At 50.1% G+C, this 25,186-nt stretch overlaps 1 pseudogene; it reads left to right on the forward strand.

Annotated features, from left to right (window-relative positions):
- The first annotated feature begins 21,618 nt into the window (after positions 1-21,618).
- Positions 21,619-24,307, forward strand: LOC133081389 (DPEP2 neighbor protein-like; annotated as a pseudogene).
- Positions 24,308-25,186: the final 879 nt, after the last annotated feature.

Here is a 25,186-nt window from a genome sequence, read left to right on the forward strand (position 1 = left end):
GCAACAGGGAGTTCCCTCTTAAAGAAGGTTCTCTCGCATTGCCACACTCTCAAAGGCTGCCCCGAGTGTGGTTCCTTCCTGTGGGCCTGATCAGGCTAAGGGCAGAGTTGTCTCTTTCCTTCTCTGAGTCGGACCAAATCGTCTTAGTAACACCTCTTCACAGTGTTGACCATGTGTTTCACGGGGGCTGCTGTTGAGCCTTTATCCATTCCTTTCATGGTGGAGAGAGGGAGGATTATAATGATTTTTACTTCTAGGGGAGAGGGTGGTGCCATATTGATGGGAAGACCGGAAGAACCAAGAGGGCTGTTGAAGTGCTAATGAGACTGGAGGGCTGAGGAGATGGTGTCCCAGGAGGCTGCGTTGATGTGAGCCTAGACTTGGTACCCAGAACGCGGTTCTCAGTCTCCTGATCACTCTGCCTCAGTATTTGGCCTTCTTCTAATCTAGATAAAAGTATCAGAGGGCTAGAGTTCAGTGTGGTTGAAACAGGCAGTATAAATGGGGCCCAAGAGGGGTTGCCAAGCTGGGAGGGGTTCTTAACCAATTTATATTAGATTATCTTTTTCCAAAACTTGAAAGACATTTCCATTAAAGCCTCAGAAGTGACAGACTGCAAGAAATGTTTTCTCTGTTGTGGAAGGGAGAGATGGAGAGAGGATCATGATTGCAATTACTTTCGGGTTCTACTGTTTCCCCTGGAAACGGTGAAGAGACTTCCTCATGTGCTGCGGCCGTAGGCTCTAGGAATTGCTTTTGCAGCCAGTGTCCCTTCTCTAGGGACTCATAGAGGTGATGGGCCAGGCTGTGTTTTGGATGTCAAGTAGATTGAAGGTCTTCAGCCAGAAACTGGGAGAGACATGAGAGAGGGAAATTCTGGCAGGAGACTGTGTACAGCAGAAGTGACTGACCAGTTCTGATTTTCTTTGCAGCAGCAGTGGCTCCCGTTTCTCATCCTACCCCTGGTCACTACCATGTCCTGTACCGAGGGTGTGGAGAAACGCAGTTGGGCTGGCATGGGGAGACATACTGCCTGGTTGGTGGCTACCGGGCCTACGGGGATGTTCCTTTGGCCACGCCAGCAAAGGTGGAAGCAGAGAAGCCAGTCCCCAGACGTGCTCCCAAGAGAAAGCACTCCCTGGAAAACTCGAACCGAGATCTGGGTTGCCCAAGACCCAAAATCCGGCGATTGGAGCATTCAAACAGCTTCGGACTAGAAGGTGCTTTGATTCTCAAGCAGGGTGGCCCAACCTCTGGGCACATCCCCTCTGCAACAGCCCCAGTAAACGAATGTCCCATCCTTACTTTTTCAAGGTCGGCAACAGGGAGTTCCCTCTTAAAGAAGGTTCTCTCGCATTGCCACACTCTCAAAGGCTGCCCCGAGTGTGGTTCCTTCCTGTGGGCCTGATCAGGCTAAGGGCAGAGTTGTCTCTTTCCTTCTCTGAGTCGGACCAAATCGTCTTAGTAACACCTCTTCACAGTGTTGACCATGTGTTTCACGGGGGCTGCTGTTGAGCCTTTATCCATTCCTTTCATGGTGGAGAGAGGGAGGATTATAATGATTTTTACTTCTAGGGGAGAGGGTGGTGCCATATTGATGGGAAGACCGGAAGAACCAAGAGGGCTGTTGAAGTGCTAATGAGACTGGAGGGCTGAGGAGATGGTGTCCCAGGAGGCTGCGTTGATGTGAGCCTAGACTTGGTACCCAGAACGCGGTTCTCAGTCTCCTGATCACTCTGCCTCAGTATTTGGCCTTCTTCTAATCTAGATAAAAGTATCAGAGGGCTAGAGTTCAGTGTGGTTGAAACAGGCAGTATAAATGGGGCCCAAGAGGGGTTGCCAAGCTGGGAGGGGTTCTTAACCAATTTATATTAGATTATCTTTTTCCAAAACTTGAAAGACATTTCCATTAAAGCCTCAGAAGTGACAGACTGCAAGAAATGTTTTCTCTGTTGTGGAAGGGAGAGATGGAGAGGGTCATGATTGCAATTACTTTCGGGTTCTACTGTTTTCCGTGCAAACGGTGAAGAGACTTCCTCATGTACTGCGGCCGTAGGCTCTAGGAATTGCTTTTGCAGCCGGTGTCCCTTCTCTAGGGACTCACAGAGGTGATGGGCCAAGGCTGTGTTTTGGATGTCAAGTAGATTAAAGGTCTTCAGCCAGAAACTGGGAGAGACATGAGAGGGGGAAATTCTGGCAGGAGACTGTGTACAGCAGTAGTGACTGATCAGTTCTGAGTTTCTTTGCAGTAGCAGTTCCTTTGGCCACGCCAGCAAAGGTGGAAGCAGAGAAGCCAGTCCCCAGACGTGCTCCCAAGAGAAAGCACTCTCCGGAAAACTCGAACCAAGATCTGGGTTGCCCCAGACCCAAAATCCGGCGATTGGAGCATTCAAACAGCTTCGGACTAGAAGGTGCTTTGATTCTCAAGCAGGGTGGCCCAACCTCTGGGCACATCCCCTCTGCAACAGCCCCAGTAAACGAATGTCCCATCCTTACTTTTTCAAGGTCGGCAACAGGGAGTCCCCTCCTAAAGAAGGTTCTCTCGCATTGCCACACTCTCAAAGGCTGCCCCGAGTGTGGTTCCTTCCTGTGGGCCTGATCAGGCTAAGGGCAGAGTTGCCTCTTTCCTTCTCTGAGTCGGACCAAATCGTCTTAGTAACACCTCCTCACAGTGTTGATCATGTGTTTCACGGGGGCTGCTGCTGAGCCTTTATCTCATCCTTTCATGGTGGAAAGAGGGAGGATTATAATGATTTTTACTTCTAGGAGGGAGGGTGATGCCATATTGATGGGAAGACCGGAAGAACCAAGAGGGCTGTTGAAGTGCTAATGAGACTGGAGGGCTGAGGAGATGGTGTCCCAGGAGGCTGCGTTGATGTGAGCCTAGACTTGGTACCCAGAACGCGGTTCTCAGTCTCCTGATCACTCTGCCTCAGTATTTGGCCTTCTTCTAATCTAGATAAAAGTATCAGAGGGCTAGAGTTCAGTGTGGTTGAAACAGGCAGTATAAATGGGGCCCAAGAGGGGTTGCCAAGGTGGGAGGGGTTCTTAACCAATTTATATTAGATTATCTTTTTCCAAAACTTGAAAGACATTTCCATTAAAGCCTCAGAAGTGACAGACTGCAAGAAATGTTTTCTCTGTTGTGGAAGGGAGAGATGGAGAGAGGATCATGATTGCAATTACTTTCGGGTTCTACTGTTTCCCCTGGAAACGGTGAAGAGACTTCCTCATGTGCTGCGGCCGTAGGCTCTAGGAATTGCTTTTGCAGCCAGTGTCCCTTCTCTAGGGACTCATAGAGGTGATGGGCCAGGCTGTGTTTTGGATGTCAAGTAGATTGAAGGTCTTCAGCCAGAAACTGGGAGAGACATGAGAGAGGGAAATTCTGGCAGGAGACTGTGTACAGCAGAAGTGACTGACCAGTTCTGATTTTCTTTGCAGCAGCAGTGGCTCCCGTTTCTCATCCTACCCCTGGTCACTACCATGTCCTGTACCGAGGGTGTGGAGAAACGCAGTTGGGCTGGCATGGGGAGACATACTGCCTGGTTGGTGGCTACCGGGCCTACGGGGATGTTCCTTTGGCCACGCCAGCAAAGGTGGAAGCAGAGAAGCCAGTCCCCAGACGTGCTCCCAAGAGAAAGCACTCCCTGGAAAACTCGAACCGAGATCTGGGTTGCCCAAGACCCAAAATCCGGCGATTGGAGCATTCAAACAGCTTCGGACTAGAAGGTGCTTTGATTCTCAAGCAGGGTGGCCCAACCTCTGGGCACATCCCCTCTGCAACAGCCCCAGTAAACGAATGTCCCATCCTTACTTTTTCAAGGTCGGCAACAGGGAGTCCCCTCTTAAAGAAGGTTCTCTCGCATTGCCACACTCTCAAAGGCTGCCCCGAGTGTGGTTCCTTCCTGTGGGCCTGATCAGGCTAAGGGCAGAGTTGTCTCTTTCCTTCTCTGAGTCGGACCAAATCGTCTTAGTAACACCTCTTCACAGTGTTGACCATGTGTTTCACGGGGGCTGCTGTTGAGCCTTTATCCATTCCTTTCATGGTGGAGAGAGGGAGGATTATAATGATTTTTACTTCTAGGGGAGAGGGTGGTGCCATATTGATGGGAAGACCGGAAGAACCAAGAGGGCTGTTGAAGTGCTAATGAGACTGGAGGGCTGAGGAGATGGTGTCCCAGGAGGCTGCGTTGATGTGAGCCTAGACTTGGTACCCAGAACGCGGTTCTCAGTCTCCTGATCACTCTGCCTCAGTATTTGGCCTTCTTCTAATCTAGATAAAAGTATCAGAGGGCTAGAGTTCAGTGTGGTTGAAACAGGCAGTATAAATGGGGCCCAAGAGGGGTTGCCAAGCTGGGAGGGGTTCTTAACCAATTTATATTAGATTATCTTTTTCCAAAACTTGAAAGACATTTCCATTAAAGCCTCAGAAGTGACAGACTGCAAGAAATGTTTTCTCTGTTGTGGAAGGGAGAGATGGAGAGGGTCATGATTGCAATTACTTTCGGGTTCTACTGTTTTCCCTGCAAACGGTGAAGAGACTTCCTCATGTGCTGCGGCCGTAGGCTCTAGGAATAGCTTTTGCAGCCGGTGTCCCTTCTCTAGGGACTCACAGAGGTGATGGGCCAAGGCTGTGTTTTGGATGTCAAGTAGATTAAAGGTCTTCAGCCAGAAACTGGGAGAGACATGAGAGGGGGAAATTCTGGCAGGAGACTGTGTACAGCAAAAGTGACTGATCAGTTCTGAGTTTCTTTGCAGTAGCAGTTCCTTTGGCCACGCCAGCAAAGGTGGAAGCAGAGAAGACAGTCCGCAGACGTGTTCCCAAGAGAAAGCACTCTCCGGAAAACTCGAACCGAGATCTGGGTTGCCCCAGACCCAAAATCCGGCGATTGGAGCATTCAAGCAGCTTCGTACTAGAAGGTGCTTTGATTCTCAAGCAGGGTGGCCCAACCTCTGGGCACATCCCTTCTGCAACAGCCCCAGTAAATGAATGTCCCATCCTTACTTTTTCAAGGTCGGCAACAGGGAGTCCCCTCCTAAAGAAGGTTCTCTCGCATTGCCACACTCTCAAAGGCTGCCCCCAGAGTGGTTCCTTCCTGTGGGCCTGATCAGGCTAAGGGCAGAGTTGTCTCTTTCCTTCTCTGAGTCGGACCAAATCGTCTTAGTAACACCTCTTCACAGTGTTGATCATGTGTTTCACGGGGGCTGCTGCTGAGCCTTTATCTCATCCTTTCATGGTGGAGAGAGAGAGAGGATTATAATGATTTTTACTTCTAGGGGAGAGGGGAGTGTAATGATTATGTTGTCATTTTGTATTATGTCCTTTGGTCATGAACTTGTTTTGAATTTCATATTAAAATGGGCCCACCATTCCCACTTTGTGAGGTCATTCAGCACCCTCATTTTGCACCTTTAAGATCTCTCTCAGTATCACTAGGAAATGTTTGAAGTGGCATGAGCTTGTCCTCACATTCCTATCAGCTGTAAATCCGGAGCCCCAACATGAACCTAACCATTGAGCAGAACACCTCTCCACTACCTGTGTAACACTGGGTAGGCCCCTTCACCTCTTGGTTTTCTTCAGTCCTCAGTTGTGAAAATGTGAGGGTTCTATGAGTTTATATTTGGGGCAGGACAAGGTCGAGGACAGTGTGTCTTTGTTTTTATTCTTCCAAACTGGAATGTCTTCCCTCTCTTCCCCATGGGTCCAAATCTCACTTGTCCTTCAGGCCCACTGCCAAGGAGCCTTCCCTGATTCCCCAGTCCACACAAATCTCTGCCTCTTAGGGTCAGTGCCGTACAACCTAGCTCTCTCTTACGTTAATCTTGCCTCTCAAGCCAATCTCAGAATGTGGGTCTCTCTTGCCCTCCTGGGGCCCCTGGGGCTGTGCCAGCCCACCTGCATGCCCCACGTGGGGTGTCTGCTAGACTAGGGCATGGGTGGGGAGGCCCAGGTGTGAGGGGCCAGGCAGAGTACCTCTGCCTCCCCCCTGCTCTCCTCCACAAAACTGCCCCTCCTCCTGAAGCCTGACCCCCAAGTCACAGGTTCCTTATGATGACCTCACTGGGTAGTGATGACCTCACCGGCCTTCTCACAGTTTCCATGGCAGCGTAACTGCCAACGTGCTGCCCTCAGAGAAACTTCCCTGACAGTTCTCCACCAGATACCAATCTCTTTGGTTGTCTGAGAGAGAATGTGTGACTGGATCCTCTATCTTCACTCTAACCTGTGCTCTGTTCCATGGGTGGGTAGTGCGGCAGGTACACCGAGACCGGGCATCTCTACAGGAGGCATGGTGTACACACCACCTCACCTGGCTGCCTCATGTTCCTGTGGGGCTTGCCCACTACGTATACCTGAGCGCGTTCCCAGCTGTAAGTAATACCAGTGACCTGGGACACCTTCAGGGACCCACAGTGCTCACTGCTGAGGACAAGTGAAAGGTCATCCCTGGACAAGTGTGCAGGATGGTTCTGATCTTTATAAATGTAACTTTCCCCTTTGGGCTACAGGACGCTTCCATTCAGACCCTTTCCTGATTGGCCTCTTAGCAAAAGACAAGTGCATTTGTGTTGGCAAATGGTAAATGGAGCAGTTTGAGGAAGAGGGCCACTCTTGAAACACACCTTCAAACCCAGGCACCTCTGTGCTGTCATGTAGACATCTATATCAGAGCCCTCAGACACATCCCATCCTGACCTGCTGAGTACTAGGGGACAGGGTGGTGCCATATTGATGGGAAGACCGGAAGAACCAAGAGGGCTGTTGAAGTGCTAATGAGACTGGAGGGCTGAGGAGATGGTGTCCCAGGAGGCTGCGTTGACGTGAGCCTAGACTTGGTACCCAGAACGCGGTTCTCAGTCTCCTGATCACTCTGCCTCAGTATTTGGCCTTCTTCTAATCTAGATAAAAGTATCAGAGGGCTAGAGTTCAGTGTGGTTGAAACAGGCAGTATAAATGGGGCCCAAGAGGGGTTGCCAAGCTGGGAGGGGTTCTTAACCAATTTATATTAGATTATCTTTTTCCAAAACTTGAAAGACATTTCCATTAAAGCCTCAGAAGTGACAGACTGCAAGAAATGTTTTCTCTGTTGTGGAAGGGAGAGATGGAGAGGGTCATGATTGCAATTACTTTCGGGTTCTACTGTTTTCCCTGCAAACGGTGAAGAGACTTCCTCATGTACTGCGGCCGTAGGCTCTAGGAATTGCTTTTGCAGCCGGTGTCCCTTCTCTAGGGACTCACAGAGGTGATGGGCCAAGGCTGTGTTTTGGATGTCAAGTAGATTAAAGGTCTTCAGCCAGAAACTGGGAGAGACATGAGAGGGGGAAATTCTGGCAGGAGACTGTGTACAGCAGTAGTGACTGATCAGTTCTGAGTTTCTTTGCAGTAGCAGTTCCTTTGGCCACGCCAGCAAAGGTGGAAGCAGAGAAGCCAGTCCCCAGACGTGCTCCCAAGAAAAGCACTCTCCGGTAAAGTGGAACCAAGATCTGGGTTGCCCAAGACCCAAAATCCGGCGATTGGAGCATTCAAGCAGCTTCGGACTAGAAGGTGCTTTGATTCTCAAGCAGGGTGGCCCAACCTCTGGGCACATCCCCTCTGCAACAGCCCCAGTAAACGAATGTCCCATCCTTACTTTTTCAAGGTCGGCAACAGGGAGTCCCCTCCTAAAGAAGGTTCTCTCGCATTGCCACACTCTCAAAGGCTGCCCCGAGTGTGGTTCCTTCCTGTGGGCCTGATCAGGCTAAGGGCAGAGTTGTCTCTTTCCTTCTCTGAGTCGGACCAAATCGTCTTAATAACACCTCCTCACAGTGTTGATCATGTGTTTCACGGGGGCTGCTGCTGAGCCTTTATCTCATCCTTTCATGGTGGAGAGAGAGGGAGGATTATAATGATTTTTACTTCTAGGGGAGAGGGTGATGCCATATTGATGGGAAGACCGGAAGAACCAAGAGGGCTGTTGAAGTGCTAATGAGACTGGAGGGCTGAGGAGATGGTGTCCCAGGAGGCTGCGTTGATGTGAGCCTAGACTTGGTACCCAGAACGCGGTTCTCAGTCTCCTGATCACTCTGCCTCAGTATTTGGCCTTCTTCTAATCTAGATAAAAGTATCAGAGGGCTAGAGTTCAGTGTGGTTGAAACAGGCAGTATAAATGGGGCCCAAGAGGGGTTGCCAAGGTGGGAGGGGTTCTTAACCAATTTATATTAGATTATCTTTTTCCAAAACTTGAAAGACATTTCCATTAAAGCCTCAGAAGTGACAGACTGCAAGAAATGTTTTCTCTGTTGTGGAAGGGAGAGATGGAGAGAGGATCATGATTGCAATTACTTTCGGGTTCTACTGTTTCCCCTGGAAACGGTGAAGAGACTTCCTCATGTGCTGCGGCCGTAGGCTCTAGGAATTGCTTTTGCAGCCAGTGTCCCTTCTCTAGGGACTCATAGAGGTGATGGGCCAGGCTGTGTTTTGGATGTCAAGTAGATTGAAGGTCTTCAGCCAGAAACTGGGAGAGACATGAGAGAGGGAAATTCTGGCAGGAGACTGTGTACAGCAGAAGTGACTGACCAGTTCTGATTTTCTTTGCAGCAGCAGTGGCTCCCGTTTCTCATCCTACCCCTGGTCACTACCATGTCCTGTACCGAGGGTGTGGAGAAACGCAGTTGGGCTGGCATGGGGAGACATACTGCCTGGTTGGTGGCTACCGGGCCTACGGGGATGTTCCTTTGGCCACGCCAGCAAAGGTGGAAGCAGAGAAGCCAGTCCCCAGACGTGCTCCCAAGAGAAAGCACTCCCTGGAAAACTCGAACCGAGATCTGGGTTGCCCAAGACCCAAAATCCGGCGATTGGAGCATTCAAACAGCTTCGGACTAGAAGGTGCTTTGATTCTCAAGCAGGGTGGCCCAACCTCTGGGCACATCCCCTCTGCAACAGCCCCAGTAAACGAATGTCCCATCCTTACTTTTTCAAGGTCGGCAACAGGGAGTTCCCTCTTAAAGAAGGTTCTCTCGCATTGCCACACTCTCAAAGGCTGCCCCGAGTGTGGTTCCTTCCTGTGGGCCTGATCAGGCTAAGGGCAGAGTTGTCTCTTTCCTTCTCTGAGTCGGACCAAATCGTCTTAGTAACACCTCTTCACAGTGTTGACCATGTGTTTCACGGGGGCTGCTGTTGAGCCTTTATCCATTCCTTTCATGGTGGAGAGAGGGAGGATTATAATGATTTTTACTTCTAGGGGAGAGGGTGGTGCCATATTGATGGGAAGACCGGAAGAACCAAGAGGGCTGTTGAAGTGCTAATGAGACTGGAGGGCTGAGGAGATGGTGTCCCAGGAGGCTGCGTTGATGTGAGCCTAGACTTGGTACCCAGAACGCGGTTCTCAGTCTCCTGATCACTCTGCCTCAGTATTTGGCCTTCTTCTAATCTAGATAAAAGTATCAGAGGGCTAGAGTTCAGTGTGGTTGAAACAGGCAGTATAAATGGGGCCCAAGAGGGGTTGCCAAGCTGGGAGGGGTTCTTAACCAATTTATATTAGATTATCTTTTTCCAAAACTTGAAAGACATTTCCATTAAAGCCTCAGAAGTGACAGACTGCAAGAAATGTTTTCTCTGTTGTGGAAGGGAGAGATGGAGAGAGGATCATGATTGCAATTACTTTCGGGTTCTACTGTTTCCCCTGGAAACGGTGAAGAGACTTCCTCATGTGCTGCGGCCGTAGGCTCTAGGAATTGCTTTTGCAGCCAGTGTCCCTTCTCTAGGGACTCATAGAGGTGATGGGCCAGGCTGTGTTTTGGATGTCAAGTAGATTGAAGGTCTTCAGCCAGAAACTGGGAGAGACATGAGAGAGGGAAATTCTGGCAGGAGACTGTGTACAGCAGAAGTGACTGACCAGTTCTGATTTTCTTTGCAGCAGCAGTGGCTCCCGTTTCTCATCCTACCCCTGGTCACTACCATGTCCTGTACCGAGGGTGTGGAGAAACGCAGTTGGGCTGGCATGGGGAGACATACTGCCTGGTTGGTGGCTACCGGGCCTACGGGGATGTTCCTTTGGCCACGCCAGCAAAGGTGGAAGCAGAGAAGCCAGTCCCCAGACGTGCTCCCAAGAGAAAGCACTCCCTGGAAAACTCGAACCGAGATCTGGGTTGCCCAAGACCCAAAATCCGGCGATTGGAGCATTCAAACAGCTTCGGACTAGAAGGTGCTTTGATTCTCAAGCAGGGTGGCCCAACCTCTGGGCACATCCCCTCTGCAACAGCCCCAGTAAACGAATGTCCCATCCTTACTTTTTCAAGGTCGGCAACAGGGAGTCCCCTCTTAAAGAAGGTTCTCTCGCATTGCCACACTCTCAAAGGCTGCCCCGAGTGTGGTTCCTTCCTGTGGGCCTGATCAGGCTAAGGGCAGAGTTGTCTCTTTCCTTCTCTGAGTCGGACCAAATCGTCTTAGTAACACCTCTTCACAGTGTTGACCATGTGTTTCACGGGGGCTGCTGTTGAGCCTTTATCCATTCCTTTCATGGTGGAGAGAGGGAGGATTATAATGATTTTTACTTCTAGGGGAGAGGGTGGTGCCATATTGATGGGAAGACCGGAAGAACCAAGAGGGCTGTTGAAGTGCTAATGAGACTGGAGGGCTGAGGAGATGGTGTCCCAGGAGGCTGCGTTGATGTGAGCCTAGACTTGGTACCCAGAACGCGGTTCTCAGTCTCCTGATCACTCTGCCTCAGTATTTGGCCTTCTTCTAATCTAGATAAAAGTATCAGAGGGCTAGAGTTCAGTGTGGTTGAAACAGGCAGTATAAATGGGGCCCAAGAGGGGTTGCCAAGCTGGGAGGGGTTCTTAACCAATTTATATTAGATTATCTTTTTCCAAAACTTGAAAGACATTTCCATTAAAGCCTCAGAAGTGACAGACTGCAAGAAATGTTTTCTCTGTTGTGGAAGGGAGAGATGGAGAGGGTCATGATTGCAATTACTTTCGGGTTCTACTGTTTTCCCTGCAAACGGTGAAGAGACTTCCTCATGTGCTGCGGCCGTAGGCTCTAGGAATAGCTTTTGCAGCCGGTGTCCCTTCTCTAGGGACTCACAGAGGTGATGGGCCAAGGCTGTGTTTTGGATGTCAAGTAGATTAAAGGTCTTCAGCCAGAAACTGGGAGAGACATGAGAGGGGGAAATTCTGGCAGGAGACTGTGTACAGCAAAAGTGACTGATCAGTTCTGAGTTTCTTTGCAGTAGCAGTTCCTTTGGCCACGCCAGCAAAGGTGGAAGCAGAGAAGACAGTCCGCAGACGTGTTCCCAAGAGAAAGCACTCTCCGGAAAACTCGAACCGAGATCTGGGTTGCCCCAGACCCAAAATCCGGCGATTGGAGCATTCAAGCAGCTTCGTACTAGAAGGTGCTTTGATTCTCAAGCAGGGTGGCCCAACCTCTGGGCACATCCCTTCTGCAACAGCCCCAGTAAATGAATGTCCCATCCTTACTTTTTCAAGGTCGGCAACAGGGAGTCCCCTCCTAAAGAAGGTTCTCTCGCATTGCCACACTCTCAAAGGCTGCCCCCAGAGTGGTTCCTTCCTGTGGGCCTGATCAGGCTAAGGGCAGAGTTGTCTCTTTCCTTCTCTGAGTCGGACCAAATCGTCTTAGTAACACCTCTTCACAGTGTTGATCATGTGTTTCACGGGGGCTGCTGCTGAGCCTTTATCTCATCCTTTCATGGTGGAGAGAGAGAGAGGATTATAATGATTTTTACTTCTAGGGGAGAGGGGAGTGTAATGATTATGTTGTCATTTTGTATTATGTCCTTTGGTCATGAACTCGTTTTGAATTTCATATTAAAATGGGCCCACCATTCCCACTTTGTGAGGTCATTCAGCACCCTCATTTTGCACCTTTAAGATCTCTCTCAGTATCACTTGGAAATGTTTGAAGTGGCATGAGCTTGTCCTCACATTCCTATCAGCTGTAAATCCGGAGCCCCAACATGAACCTAACCATTGAGCAGAACACCTCTCCACTACCTGTGTAACACTGGGTAGGCCCCTTCACCTCTTGGTTTTCTTCAGTCCTCAGTTGTGAAAATGTGAGGGTTCTATGAGTTTATATTTGGGGCAGGACAAGGTCGAGGACAGTGTGTCTTTGTTTTTATTCTTCCAAACTGGAATGTCTTCCCTCTCTTCCCCATGGGTCCAAATCTCACTTGTCCTTCAGGCCCACTGCCAAGGAGCCTTCCCTGATTCCCCAGTCCACACAAATCTCTGCCTCTTAGGGTCAGTGCCGTACAACCTAGCTCTCTCTTACGTTAATCTTGCCTCTCAAGCCAATCTCAGAATGTGGGTCTCTCTTGCCCTCCTGGGGCCCCTGGGGCTGTGCCAGCCCACCTGCATGCCCCACGTGGGGTGTCTGCTAGACTAGGGCATGGGTGGGGAGGCCCAGGTGTGAGGGGCCAGGCAGAGTACCTCTGCCTCCCCCCTGCTCTCCTCCACAAAACTGCCCCTCCTCCTGAAGCCTGACCCCCAAGTCACAGGTTCCTTATGATGACCTCACTGGGTAGTGATGACCTCACCGGCCTTCTCACAGTTTCCATGGCAGCGTAACTGCCAACGTGCTGCCCTCAGAGAAACTTCCCTGACAGTTCTCCACCAGATACCAATCTCTTTGGTTGTCTGAGAGAGAATGTGTGACTGGATCCTCTATCTTCACTCTAACCTGTGCTCTGTTCCATGGGTGGGTAGTGCGGCAGGTACACCGAGACCGGGCATCTCTACAGGAGGCATGGTGTACACACCACCTCACCTGGCTGCCTCATGTTCCTGTGGGGCTTGCCCACTACGTATACCTGAGCGCGTTCCCAGCTGTAAGTAATACCAGTGACCTGGGACACCTTCAGGGACCCACAGTGCTCACTGCTGAGGACAAGTGAAAGGTCATCCCTGGACAAGTGTGCAGGATGGTTCTGATCTTTATAAATGTAACTTTCCCCTTTGGGCTACAGGACGCTTCCATTCAGACCCTTTACTGATTGGCCTCTTAGCAAAAGACAAGTGCATTTGTGTTGGCAAATGGTAAATGGAGCAGTTTGAGGAAGAGGGCCACTCTTGAAACACACCTTCAAACCCAGGCACCTCTGTGCTGTCATGTAGACATCTATATCAGAGCCCTCAGACACATCCCATCCTGACCTGCTGAGTACTAGGGGACAGGGTGGTGCCATATTGATGGGAAGACCGGAAGAACCAAGAGGGCTGTTGAAGTGCTAATGAGACTGGAGGGCTGAGGAGATGGTGTCCCAGGAGGCTGCGTTGATGTGAGCCTAGACTTGGTACCCAGAACGCGGTTCTCAGTCTCCTGATCACTCTGCCTCAGTATTTGGCCTTCTTCTAATCTAGATAAAAGTATCAGAGGGCTAGAGTTCAGTGTGGTTGAAACAGGCAGTATAAATGGGGCCCAAGAGGGGTTGCCAAGCTGGGAGGGGTTCTTAACCAATTTATATTAGATTATCTTTTTCCAAAACTTGAAAGACATTTCCATTAAAGCCTCAGAAGTGACAGACTGCAAGAAATGTTTTCTCTGTTGTGGAAGGGAGAGATGGAGAGAGGATCATGATTGCAATTACTTTCGGGTTCTACTGTTTCCCCTGGAAACGGTGAAGAGACTTCCTCATGTGCTGCGGCCGTAGGCTCTAGGAATTGCTTTTGCAGCCAGTGTCCCTTCTCTAGGGACTCATAGAGGTGATGGGCCAGGCTGTGTTTTGGATGTCAAGTAGATTGAAGGTCTTCAGCCAGAAACTGGGAGAGACATGAGAGAGGGAAATTCTGGCAGGAGACTGTGTACAGCAGAAGTGACTGACCAGTTCTGATTTTCTTTGCAGCAGCAGTGGCTCCCGTTTCTCATCCTACCCCTGGTCACTACCATGTCCTGTACCGAGGGTGTGGAGAAACGCAGTTGGGCTGGCATGGGGAGACATACTGCCTGGTTGGTGGCTACCGGGCCTACAGGGATGTTCCTTTGGCCACGCCAGCAAAGGTGGAAGCAGAGAAGCCAGTCCCCAGACGTGCTCCCAAGAGAAAGCACTCCCTGGAAAACTCGAACCGAGATCTGGGTTGCCCAAGACCCAAAATCCGGCGATTGGAGCATTCAAACAGCTTCGGACTAGAAGGTGCTTTGATTCTCAAGCAGGGTGGCCCAACCTCTGGGCACATCCCCTCTGCAACAGCCCCAGTAAACGAATGTCCCATCCTTACTTTTTCAAGGTCGGCAACAGGGAGTCCCCTCTTAAAGAAGGTTCTCTCGCATTGCCACACTCTCAAAGGCTGCCCCGAGTGTGGTTCCTTCCTGTGGGCCTGATCAGGCTAAGGGCAGAGTTGTCTCTTTCCTTCTCTGAGTCGGACCAAATCGTCTTAGTAACACCTCTTCACAGTGTTGACCATGTGTTTCACGGGGGCTGCTGTTGAGCCTTTATCCATTCCTTTCATGGTGGAGAGAGGGAGGATTATAATGATTTTTACTTCTAGGGGAGAGGGTGGTGCCATATTGATGGGAAGACCGGAAGAACCAAGAGGGATGTTGAAGTGCTAATGAGACTGGAGGGCTGAGGAGATGGTGTCCCAGGAGGCTGCGTTGACGTGAGCCTAGACTTGGTACCCAGAACGCGGTTCTCAGTCTCCTGATCACTCTGCCTCAGTATTTGGCCTTCTTCTAATCTAGATAAAAGTATCAGAGGGCTAGAGTTCAGTGTGGTTGAAACAGGCAGTATAAATGGGGCCCAAGAGGGGTTGCCAAGCTGGGAGGGGTTCTTAACCAATTTATATTAGATTATCTTTTTCCAAAACTTGAAAGACATTTCCATTAAAGCCTCAGAAGTGACAGACTGCAAGAAATGTTTTCTCTGTTGTGGAAGGGAGAGATGGAGAGGGTCATGATTGCAATTACTTTCAGGTTCTACTGTTTTCCCTGCAAACGGTGAAGAGACTTCCTCATGTGCTGCGGCCGTAGGCTCTAGGAATTGCTTTTGCAGCCGGTGTCCCTTCTCTAGGGACTCACAGAGGTGATGGGCCAAGGCTGTGTTTTGGATGTCAAGTAGATTAAAGGTCTTCAGCCAGAAACTGGGAGAGACATGAGAGGGGGAAATTCTGGCAGGAGACTGTGTACAGCAGAAGTGACTGATCAGCTCTGATTTTCTTTGCAGTAGCAGTTCCTTTGGCCACGCCAGCAAAGGTGGAAGCAGAGAAGCCAGTCCCCAGACGTGCTCCCAAGAGAAAGCACTCTCCGGAAAACTCGAACCAAGATCTGGGTTGCCCCAGACCCAAAATCCGGCGATTGGAGCATTCAAACAGATTCGGACTAGAAGGTGCTTTGATTCTCAAGCAGGGTGGCCCAACCTCTGGGCACATCCCCTCTGCAACAGCCCCAGTAAACGAATGTCCCATCCTTACTTTTTCAAGGTCGGCAACAGGGAGTCCCCTCCTAAAGAAGGTTCTCTCGCATTGCCACACTCTCAAAGGCTGCCCCGAGTGTGGTTCCTTCCTGTGGGCCTGATCAGGCTAAGGGCAGAGTTGCCTCTTTCCTTCTCTGAGTCGGACCAAATCGTCTTAGTAACACCTCCTCACAGTGTTGATCATGTGTTTCACGGGGGCTGCTGCTGAGCCTTTATCTCATCCTTTCATGGTGGAGAGAGGGAGGATTATAATGATTTTTACTTCTAGGAGGGAGGGTGATGCCATATTGATGGGAAGACCGGAAGAACCAAGAGGGCTGTTGAAGTGCTAATGAGACTGGAGGGCTGAGGAGATGGTGTCCCAGGAGGCTGCGTTGATGTGAGCCTAGACTTGGTACCCAGAACGCGGTTCTCAGTCTCCTGATCACTCTGCCTCAGTATTTGGCCTTCTTCTAATCTAGATAAAAGTATCAGAGGGCTAGAGTTCAGTGTGGTTGAAACAGGCAGTATAAATGGGGCCCAAGAGGGGTTGCCAAGGTGGGAGGGGTTCTTAACCAATTTATATTAGATTATCTTTTTCCAAAACTTGAAAGACATTTCCATTAAAGCCTCAGAAGTGACAGACTGCAAGAAATGTTTTCTCTGTTGTGGAAGGGAGAGATGGAGAGAGGATCATGATTGCAATTACTTTCGGGCTCTACTGTTTCCCCTGGAAATGGTGAAGAGACTTCCTCATGTGCTGCGGCCGTAGGCTCTAGGAATTGCTTTTGCAGCCAGTGTCCCTTCTCTAGGGACTCATAGAGGTGATGGGCCAGGCTGTGTTTTGGATGTCAAGTAGATTGAAGGTCTTCAGCCAGAAACTGGGAGAGACATGAGAGAGGGAAATTCTGGCAGGAGACTGTGTACAGCAGAAGTGACTGACCAGTTCTGATTTTCTTTGCAGCAGCAGTGGCTCCCGTTTCTCATCCTACCCCTGGTCACTACCATGTCCTGTACCGAGGGTGTGGAGAAACGCAGTTGGGCTGGCATGGGGAGACATACTGCCTGGTTGGTGGCTACCGGGCCTACGGGGATGTTCCTTTGGCCACGCCAGCAAAGGTGGAAGCAGAGAAGCCAGTCCCCAGACGTGCTCCCAAGAGAAAGCACTCCCTGGAAAACTCGAACCGAGATCTGGGTTGCCCAAGACCCAAAATCCGGCGATTGGAGCATTCAAACAGCTTCGGACTAGAAGGTGCTTTGATTCTCAAGCAGGGTGGCCCAACCTCTGGGCACATCCCCTCTGCAACAGCCCCAGTAAACGAATGTCCCATCCTTACTTTTTCAAGGTCGGCAACAGGGAGTCCCCTCTTAAAGAAGGTTCTCTCGCATTGCCACACTCTCAAAGGCTGCCCCGAGTGTGGTTCCTTCCTGTGGGCCTGATCAGGCTAAGGGCAGAGTTGTCTCTTTCCTTCTCTGAGTCGGACCAAATCGTCTTAGTAACACCTCTTCACAGTGTTGACCATGTGTTTCACGGGGGCTGCTGTTGAGCCTTTATCCATTCCTTTCATGGTGGAGAGAGGGAGGATTATAATGATTTTTACTTCTAGGGGAGAGGGTGGTGCCATATTGATGGGAAGACCGGAAGAACCAAGAGGGCTGTTGAAGTGCTAATGAGACTGGAGGGCTGAGGAGATGGTGTCCCAGGAGGCTGCGTTGACGTGAGCCTAGACTTGGTACCCAGAACGCGGTTCTCAGTCTCCTGATCACTCTGCCTCAGTATTTGGCCTTCTTCTAATCTAGATAAAAGTATCAGAGGGCTAGAGTTCAGTGTGGTTGAAACAGGCAGTATAAATGGGGCCCAAGAGGGGTTGCCAAGCTGGGAGGGGTTCTTTACCAATTTATATTAGATTATCTTTTTCCAAAACTTGAAAGACATTTCCATTAAAGCCTCAGAAGTGACAGACTGCAAGAAATGTTTTCTCTGTTGTGGAAGGGAGAGATGGAGAGGGTCATGATTGCAATTACTTTCGGGTTCTACTGTTTTCCCTGCAAACGGTGAAGAGACTTCCTCATGTGCTGCGGCCGTAGGCTCTAGGAATTGCTTTTGCAGCCGGTGTCCCTTCTCTAGGGACTCACAGAGGTGATGGGCCAAGGCTGTGTTTTGGATGTCAAGTAGATTAAAGGTCTTCAGCCAGAAACTGGGAGAGACATGAGAGGGGGAAATTCTGGCAGGAGACTGTGTACAGCAGAAGTGACTGATCAGCTCTGATTTTCTTTGCAGTAGCAGTTCCTTTGGCCACGCCAGCAAAGGTGGAAGCAGAGAAGCCAGTCCCCAGACGTGCTCCCAAGAGAAAGCACTCTCCGGAAAACTCGAACCAAGATCTGGGTTGCCCCAGACCCAAAATCCGGCGATTGGAGCATTCAAACAGATTCGGACTAGAAGGTGCTTTGATTCTCAAGCAGGGTGGCCCAACCTCTGGGCACATCCCCTCTGCAACAGCCCCAGTAAACGAATGTCCCATCCTTACTTTTTCAAGGTCGGCAACAGGGAGTCCCCTCCTAAAGAAGGTTCTCTCGCATTGCCACACTCTCAAAGGCTGCCCCGAGTGTGGTTCCTTCCTGTGGGCCTGATCAGGCTAAGGGCAGAGTTGCCTCTTTCCTTCTCTGAGTCGGACCAAATCGTCTTAGTAACACCTCCTCACAGTGTTGATCATGTGTTTCACGGGGGCTGCTGCTGAGCCTTTATCTCATCCTTTCATGGTGGAGAGAGGGAGGATTATAATGATTTTTACTTCTAGGAGGGAGGGTGATGCCATATTGATGGGAAGACCGGAAGAACCAAGAGGGCTGTTGAAGTGCTAATGAGACTGGAGGGCTGAGGAGATGGTGTCCCAGGAGGCTGCGTTGATGTGAGCCTAGACTTGGTACCCAGAACGCGGTTCTCAGTCTCCTGATCACTCTGCCTCAGTATTTGGCCTTCTTCTAATCTAGATAAAAGTATCAGAGGGCTAGAGTTCAGTGTGGTTGAAACAGGCAGTATAAATGGGGCCCAAGAGGGGTTGCCAAGGTGGGAGGGGTTCTTAACCAATTTATATTAGATTATCTTTTTCCAAAACTTGAAAGACATTTCCATTAAAGCCTCAGAAGTGACAGACTGCAAGAAATGTTTTCTCTGTTGTGGAAGGGAGAGATGGAGAGAGGATCATGATTGCAATTACTTTCGGGCTCTACTGTTTCCCCTGGAAATGGTGAAGAGACTTCCTCATGTGCTGCGGCCGTAGGCTCTAGGAATTGCTTTTGCAGCCAGTGTCCCTTCTCTAGGGACTCATAGAGGTGATGGGCCAGGCTGTGTTTTGGATGTCAAGTAGATTGAAGGTCTTCAGCCAGAAACTGGGAGAGACATGAGAGAGGGAAATTCTGGCAGGAGACTGTGTACAGCAGAAGTGACTGACCAGTTCTGATTTTCTTTGCAGCAGCAGTGGCTCCCGTTTCTCATCCTACCCCTGGTCACTACCATGTCCTGTACCGAGGGTGTGGAGAAACGCAGTTGGGCTGGCATGGGGAGACATACTGCCTGGTTGGTGGCTACCGGGCCTACGGGGATGTTCCTTTGGCCACGCCAGCAAAGGTGGAAGCAGAGAAGCCAGTCCCCAGACGTGCTCCCAAGAGAAAGCACTCCCTGGAAAACTCGAACCGAGATCTGGGTTGCCCAAGACCCAAAATCCGGCGATTGGAGCATTCAAACAGCTTCGGACTAGAAGGTGCTTTGATTCTCAAGCAGGGTGGCCCAACCTCTGGGCACATCCCCTCTGCAACAGCCCCAGTAAACGAATGTCCCATCCTTACTTTTTCAAGGTCGGCAACAGGGAGTCCCCTCTTAAAGAAGGTTCTCTCGCATTGCCACACTCTCAAAGGCTGCCCCGAGTGTGGTTCCTTCCTGTGGGCCTGATCAGGCTAAGGGCAGAGTTGTCTCTTTCCTTCTCTGAGTCGGACCAAATCGTCTTAGTAACACCTCTTCACAGTGTTGACCATGTGTTTCACGGGGGCTGCTGTTGAGCCTTTATCCATTCCTTTCATGGTGGAGAGAGGGAGGATTATAATGATTTTTACTTCTAGGGGAGAGGGTGGTGCCATATTGATGGGAAGACCGGAAGAACCAAGAGGGCTGTTGAAGTGCTAATGAGACTGGAGGGCTGAGGAGATGGTGTCCCAGGAGGCTGCGTTGACGTGAGCCTAGACTTGGTACCCAGAACGCGGTTCTCAGTCTCCTGATCACTCTGCCTCAGTATTTGGCCTTCTTCTAATCTAGATAAAAGTATCAGAGGGCTAGAGTTCAGTGTGGTTGAAACAGGCAGTATAAATGGGGCCCAAGAGGGGTTGCCAAGGTGGGAGGGGTTCTTAACCAATTTATATTAGATTATCTTTTTCCAAAACTTGAAAGACATTTCCATTAAAGCCTCAGAAGTGACAGACTGCAAGAAATGTTTTCTCTGTTGTGGAAGGGAGAGATGGAGAGGGTCATGATTGCAATTACTTTCGGGTTCTACTGTTTTCCCTGCAAACGGTGAAGAGACTTCCTCATGTGCTGCAGCCGTAGGCTCTAGGAATTGCTTTTGCAGCCGGTGTCCCTTCTCTAGGGACTCACAGAGGTGATGGGCCAAGGCTGTGTTTTGGATGTCAAGTAGATTAAAGGTCTTCAGCCAGAAACTGGGAGAGACATGAGAGGGGGAAATTCTGGCAGGAGACTGTGTACAGCAGTAGTGACTGATCAGTTCTGAGTTTCTTTGCAGTAGCAGTTCCTTTGGCCACGCCAGCAAAGGTGGAAGCAGAGAAGCCAGTCCGCAGACGTGTTCCCAAGAGAAAGCACTCTCCGGAAAACTCGAACCGAGATCTGGGTTGCCCCAGACCCAAAATCCGGCGATTGGAGCATTCAAGCAGCTTCGGACTAGAAGGTGCTTTGATTCTCAAGCAGGGTGGCCCAACCTCTGGGCACATCCCTTCTGCAACAGCCCCAGTAAATGAATGTCCCATCCTTACTTTTTCAAGGTCGGCAACAGGGAGTCCCCTCCTAAAGAAGGTTCTCTCGCATTGCCACACTCTCAAAGGCTGCCCCCAGAGTGGTTCCTTCCTGTGGGCCTGATCAGGCTAAGGGCAGAGTTGTCTCTTTCCTTCTCTGAGTCGGACCAAATCGTCTTAGTAACACCTCTTCACAGTGTTGATCATGTGTTTCACGGGGGCTGCTGCTGAGCCTTTATCTCATCCTTTCATGGTGGAGAGAGAGAGAGGATTATAATGATTTTTACTTCTAGGGGAGAGGGGAGTGTAATGATTATGTTGTCATTTTGTATTATGTCCTTTGGTCATGAACTTGTTTTGAATTTCATATTAAAATGGGCCCACCATTCCCACTTTGTGAGGTCATTCAGCACCCTCATTTTGCACCTTTAAGATCTCTCTCAGTATCACTTGGAAATGTTTGAAGTGGCATGAGCTTGTCCTCACATTCCTATCAGCTGTAAATCCGGAGCCCCAACATGAACCTAACCATTGAGCAGAACACCTCTCCACTACCTGTGTAACACTGGGTAGGCCCCTTCACCTCTTGGTTTTCTTCAGTCCTCAGTTGTGAAAATGTGAGGGTTCTATGAGTTTATATTTGGGGCAGGACAAGGTCGAGGACAGTGTGTCTTTGTTTTTATTCTTCCAAACTGGAATGTCTTCCCTCTCTTCCCCATGGGTCCAAATCTCACTTGTCCTTCAGGCCCACTGCCAAGGAGCCTTCCCTGATTCCCCAGTCCACACAAATCTCTGCCTCTTAGGGTCAGTGCCGTACAACCTAGCTCTCTCTTACGTTAATCTTGCCTCTCAAGCCAATCTCAGAATGTGGGTCTCTCTTGCCCTCCTGGGGCCCCTGGGGCTGTGCCAGCCCACCTGCATGCCCCACGTGGGGTGTCTGCTAGACTAGGGCATGGGTGGGGAGGCCCAGGTGTGAGGGGCCAGGCAGAGTACCTCTGCCTCCCCCCTGCTCTCCTCCACAAAACTGCCCCTCCTCCTGAAGCCTGACCCCCAAGTCACAGGTTCCTTATGATGACCTCACTGGGTAGTGATGACCTCACCGGCCTTCTCACAGTTTCCATGGCAGCGTAACTGCCAACGTGCTGCCCTCAGAGAAACTTCCCTGACAGTTCTCCACCAGATACCAATCTCTTTGGTTGTCTGAGAGAGAATGTGTGACTGGATCCTCTATCTTCACTCTAACCTGTGCTCTGTTCCATGGGTGGGTAGTGCGGCAGGTACACCGAGACCGGGCATCTCTACAGGAGGCATGGTGTACACACCACCTCACCTGGCTGCCTCATGTTCCTGTGGGGCTTGCCCACTACGTATACCTGAGCGCGTTCCCAGCTGTAAGTAATACCAGTGACCTGGGACACCTTCAGGGACCCACAGTGCTCACTGCTGAGGACAAGTGAAAGGTCATCCCTGGACAAGTGTGCAGGATGGTTCTGATCTTTATAAATGTAACTTTCCCCTTTGGGCTACAGGACGCTTCCATTCAGACCCTTTCCTGATTGGCCTCTTAGCAAAAGACAAGTGCATTTGTGTTGGCAAATGGTAAATGGAGCAGTTTGAGGAAGAGGGCCACTCTTGAAACACACCTTCAAACCCAGGCACCTCTGTGCTGTCATGTAGACATCTATATCAGAGCCCTCAGACACATCCCATCCTGACCTGCTGAGTACTAGGGGACAGGGTGGTGCCATATTGATGGGAAGACCGGAAGAACCAAGAGGGCTGTTGAAGTGCTAATGAGACTGGAGGGCTGAGGAGATGGTGTCCCAGGAGGCTGCGTTGATGTGAGCCTAGACTTGGCACCCAGAACGCGGTTCTCAGTCTCCTGATCACTCTGCCTCAGTATTTGGCCTTGTACTAATCTAGATAAAAGTATCAGAGGGCTAGAGTTCAGTGTGGTTGAAACAGGCAGTATAAATGGGGCCCAAGAGGGGTTGCCAAGCTGGGAGGGGTTCTTAACCAATTTATATTAGATTATCTTTTTCCAAAACTTGAAAGACATTTCCATTAAAGCCTCAGAAGTGACAGACTGCAAGAAATGTTTTCTCTGTTGTGGAAGGGAGAGATGGAGAGGGTCATGATTGCAATTACTTTCGGGTTCTACTGTTTTCCCTGCAAACGGTGAAGAGACTTCCTCATGTGCTGCAGCCGTAGGCTCTAGGAATTGCTTTTGCAGCCGGTGTCCCTTCTCTAGGGACTCACAGAGGTGATGGGCCAAGGCTGTGTTTTGGATGTCAAGTAGATTAAAGGTCTTCAGCCAGAAACTGGGAGAGACATGAGAGGGGGAAATTCTGGCAGGAGACTGTGTACAGCAGAATTGACTGATCAGCTCTGATTTTCTTTGCAGCAGCAGTGGATCCCGTTTCTCATCCTACCCCTGGTCACTACCATGTTCTCTACTGAGGGTGAGGAGAAACGCAGTTGGGCTGGCATGGGGAGACATACTGCCTGGTTGGTGGCTACCGGGCCTACGGGGATGTTCCTTTGGCCACGCCAGCAAAGGTGGAAGCAGAGAAGACAGTCCGCAGACGTGTTCCCAAGAGAAAGCACTCTCCGGAAAACTCGAACCGAGATCTGGGTTGCCCAAGACCCAAAATCCGGCGATTGGAGCATTCAAGCAGCTTCGGACTAGAAGGTGCTTTGATTCTCAAGCAGGGTGGCCCAACCTCTGGGCACATCCCCTCTGCAACAGCCCCAGTAAATGAATGTCCCATCCTTACTTTTTCAAGGTCGGCAACAGGGAGTCCCCTCTTAAAGGAGGTTCTCTCGCATTGCCACACTCTCAAAGGCTGCCCCCAGTGTGGTTCCTTCCTGTGGGCCTGATCAGGCTAAGGGCAGAGTTGTCTCTTTCCTTCTCTGAGTCGGACCAAATCGTCTTAGTAACACCTCTTCACAGTGTTGACCATGTGTTTCACGGGGGCTGCTGTTGAGCCTTTATCCATTCCTTTCATGGTGGAGAGAGGGAGGATTATAATGATTTTTACTTCTAGGGGAGAGGGTGGTGCCATATTGATGGGAAGACCGGAAGAACCAAGAGGGATGTTGAAGTGCTAATGAGACTGGAGGGCTGAGGAGATGGTGTCCCAGGAGGCTGCGTTGATGTGAGCCTAGACTTGGTACCCAGAACGCGGTTCTCAGTCTCCTGATCACTCTGCCTCAGTATTTGGCCTTGTTCTAATCTAGATAAAAGTATCAGAGGGCTAGAGTTCAGTGTGGTTGAAACAGGCAGTATAAATGGGGCCCAAAAGGGGTTGCCAAGCTGGGAGGGGTTCTTAACCAATTTATATTAGATTTTTTTTTCCAGAACTTGAAAGACATTTCCATTAAAGCCTCAGAAGTGACAGACTGCAAGAAATGTTTTCTCTGTTGTGGAAGGGAGAGATGGAGAGGTTCATGATTGCAATTACTTTCGGGTTCTACTGTTTTCCCTGGAAACGGTGAAGAGACTTCCTCATGTGCTGCAGCTGTAGGATCTAGGAATTGCTTTTGCAGCCAGTGTCCCTTCTCTAGGGACTCATAGAGGTGATGGGCCAAGGTTGTGTTTGGGATGTCAAGTAGATTAAAGGTCTTCAGCCAGAAACTGGGAGAGACATGAGAGAGGGAAATTCTGGCAGGAGAGTGTGTACAGCAGAAGTGACTGATCAGTTCTGATTTTCTTTGCAGCAGCAGTTCCTTTGGCCACGCCAGCAAAGGTGGAAGCAGAGAAGCCAGTCCCCAGACGTGCTCCCAAGAGAAAGCACTGTCCGGAAAACTCGAACCAAGATCTGGGTTGCCCCAGACACAAAATCCGGCGATTGCAGCATGGTGCCAGGAGGTAGACCCCAGAGAATCTTGCTGGCTGAGCCATTCTGAAGAGAGAGCAATGGTTTAACTGCCTAAGGCAGCGAATGCGTCTTCCTGCTGTGACCCACCCCGTCCCCCCACTGCCCCCTGCCACAGATTAGAACTTTGAAAAGATGGGCACATCTATTAAAATGGCATCATATAAAAATAGAAAATTTTATATACATGTGCATGAATATGCCATCATATGATGATCCTGCTTGACTTCCCTAACCTAATACATTCACAACAATTCTTTACAATCTTTAAAATACTTGATTTGTACACATTGTATATTTATGTATATATGGGTTTCCAACCTGCTCTCGCTGAAAGGGTTCAGACCCAAGTGTGTACATGGAGGGTCTGATTGGTGTAGTTCTGGCAGGGGTCTCATCATAAGCATCTAGGGAAACACCAGGGAAATAGCTCCCCTTGAAGGAAGGGCAAACAGATCTGGCTTATATACAAAGGGTCGCAAGAAGAGGACCTGAAACAGGAAGGTCAAAGCCAGTAGGAGGTACTGGGGCAGGTGACATACAGCAAGCAAAAGACATACAGTTGGCATCGAATAGAGCCGGGAACACAGAGTGAGGGTCCTGGGGCTGCGGCCCTCAGAAGTCCAAGCAGAAAGGAGGCACTGGGCATTAGGACAGTCACCCAGCAGGGAGCAGGGCCCAAGCCATTGAGCTGGATTCATGTCTAGGACTCATGCCAAGAGTGCCCTAGATGGCAACTAAGTCACCACGATGGGACTCGGGCAAAGGACAAGAGAGTTTAACACCTAGCCAAAGTATCCAGTGGTCCATGATGCCAGGATAAGTCTTGAAGCAAGCATGACTGAGGCTGGTTTTAAAACTATCGGGGTGGGGGGGCTTCCCTGGTGGCGCAGTGGTTGA

The sequence above is a fragment of the Eubalaena glacialis genome, chromosome 20, assembly GCF_028564815.1.
Source record: "Eubalaena glacialis isolate mEubGla1 chromosome 20, mEubGla1.1.hap2.+ XY, whole genome shotgun sequence".
NCBI classification, from domain to species: domain Eukaryota; kingdom Metazoa; phylum Chordata; class Mammalia; order Artiodactyla; family Balaenidae; genus Eubalaena; species Eubalaena glacialis.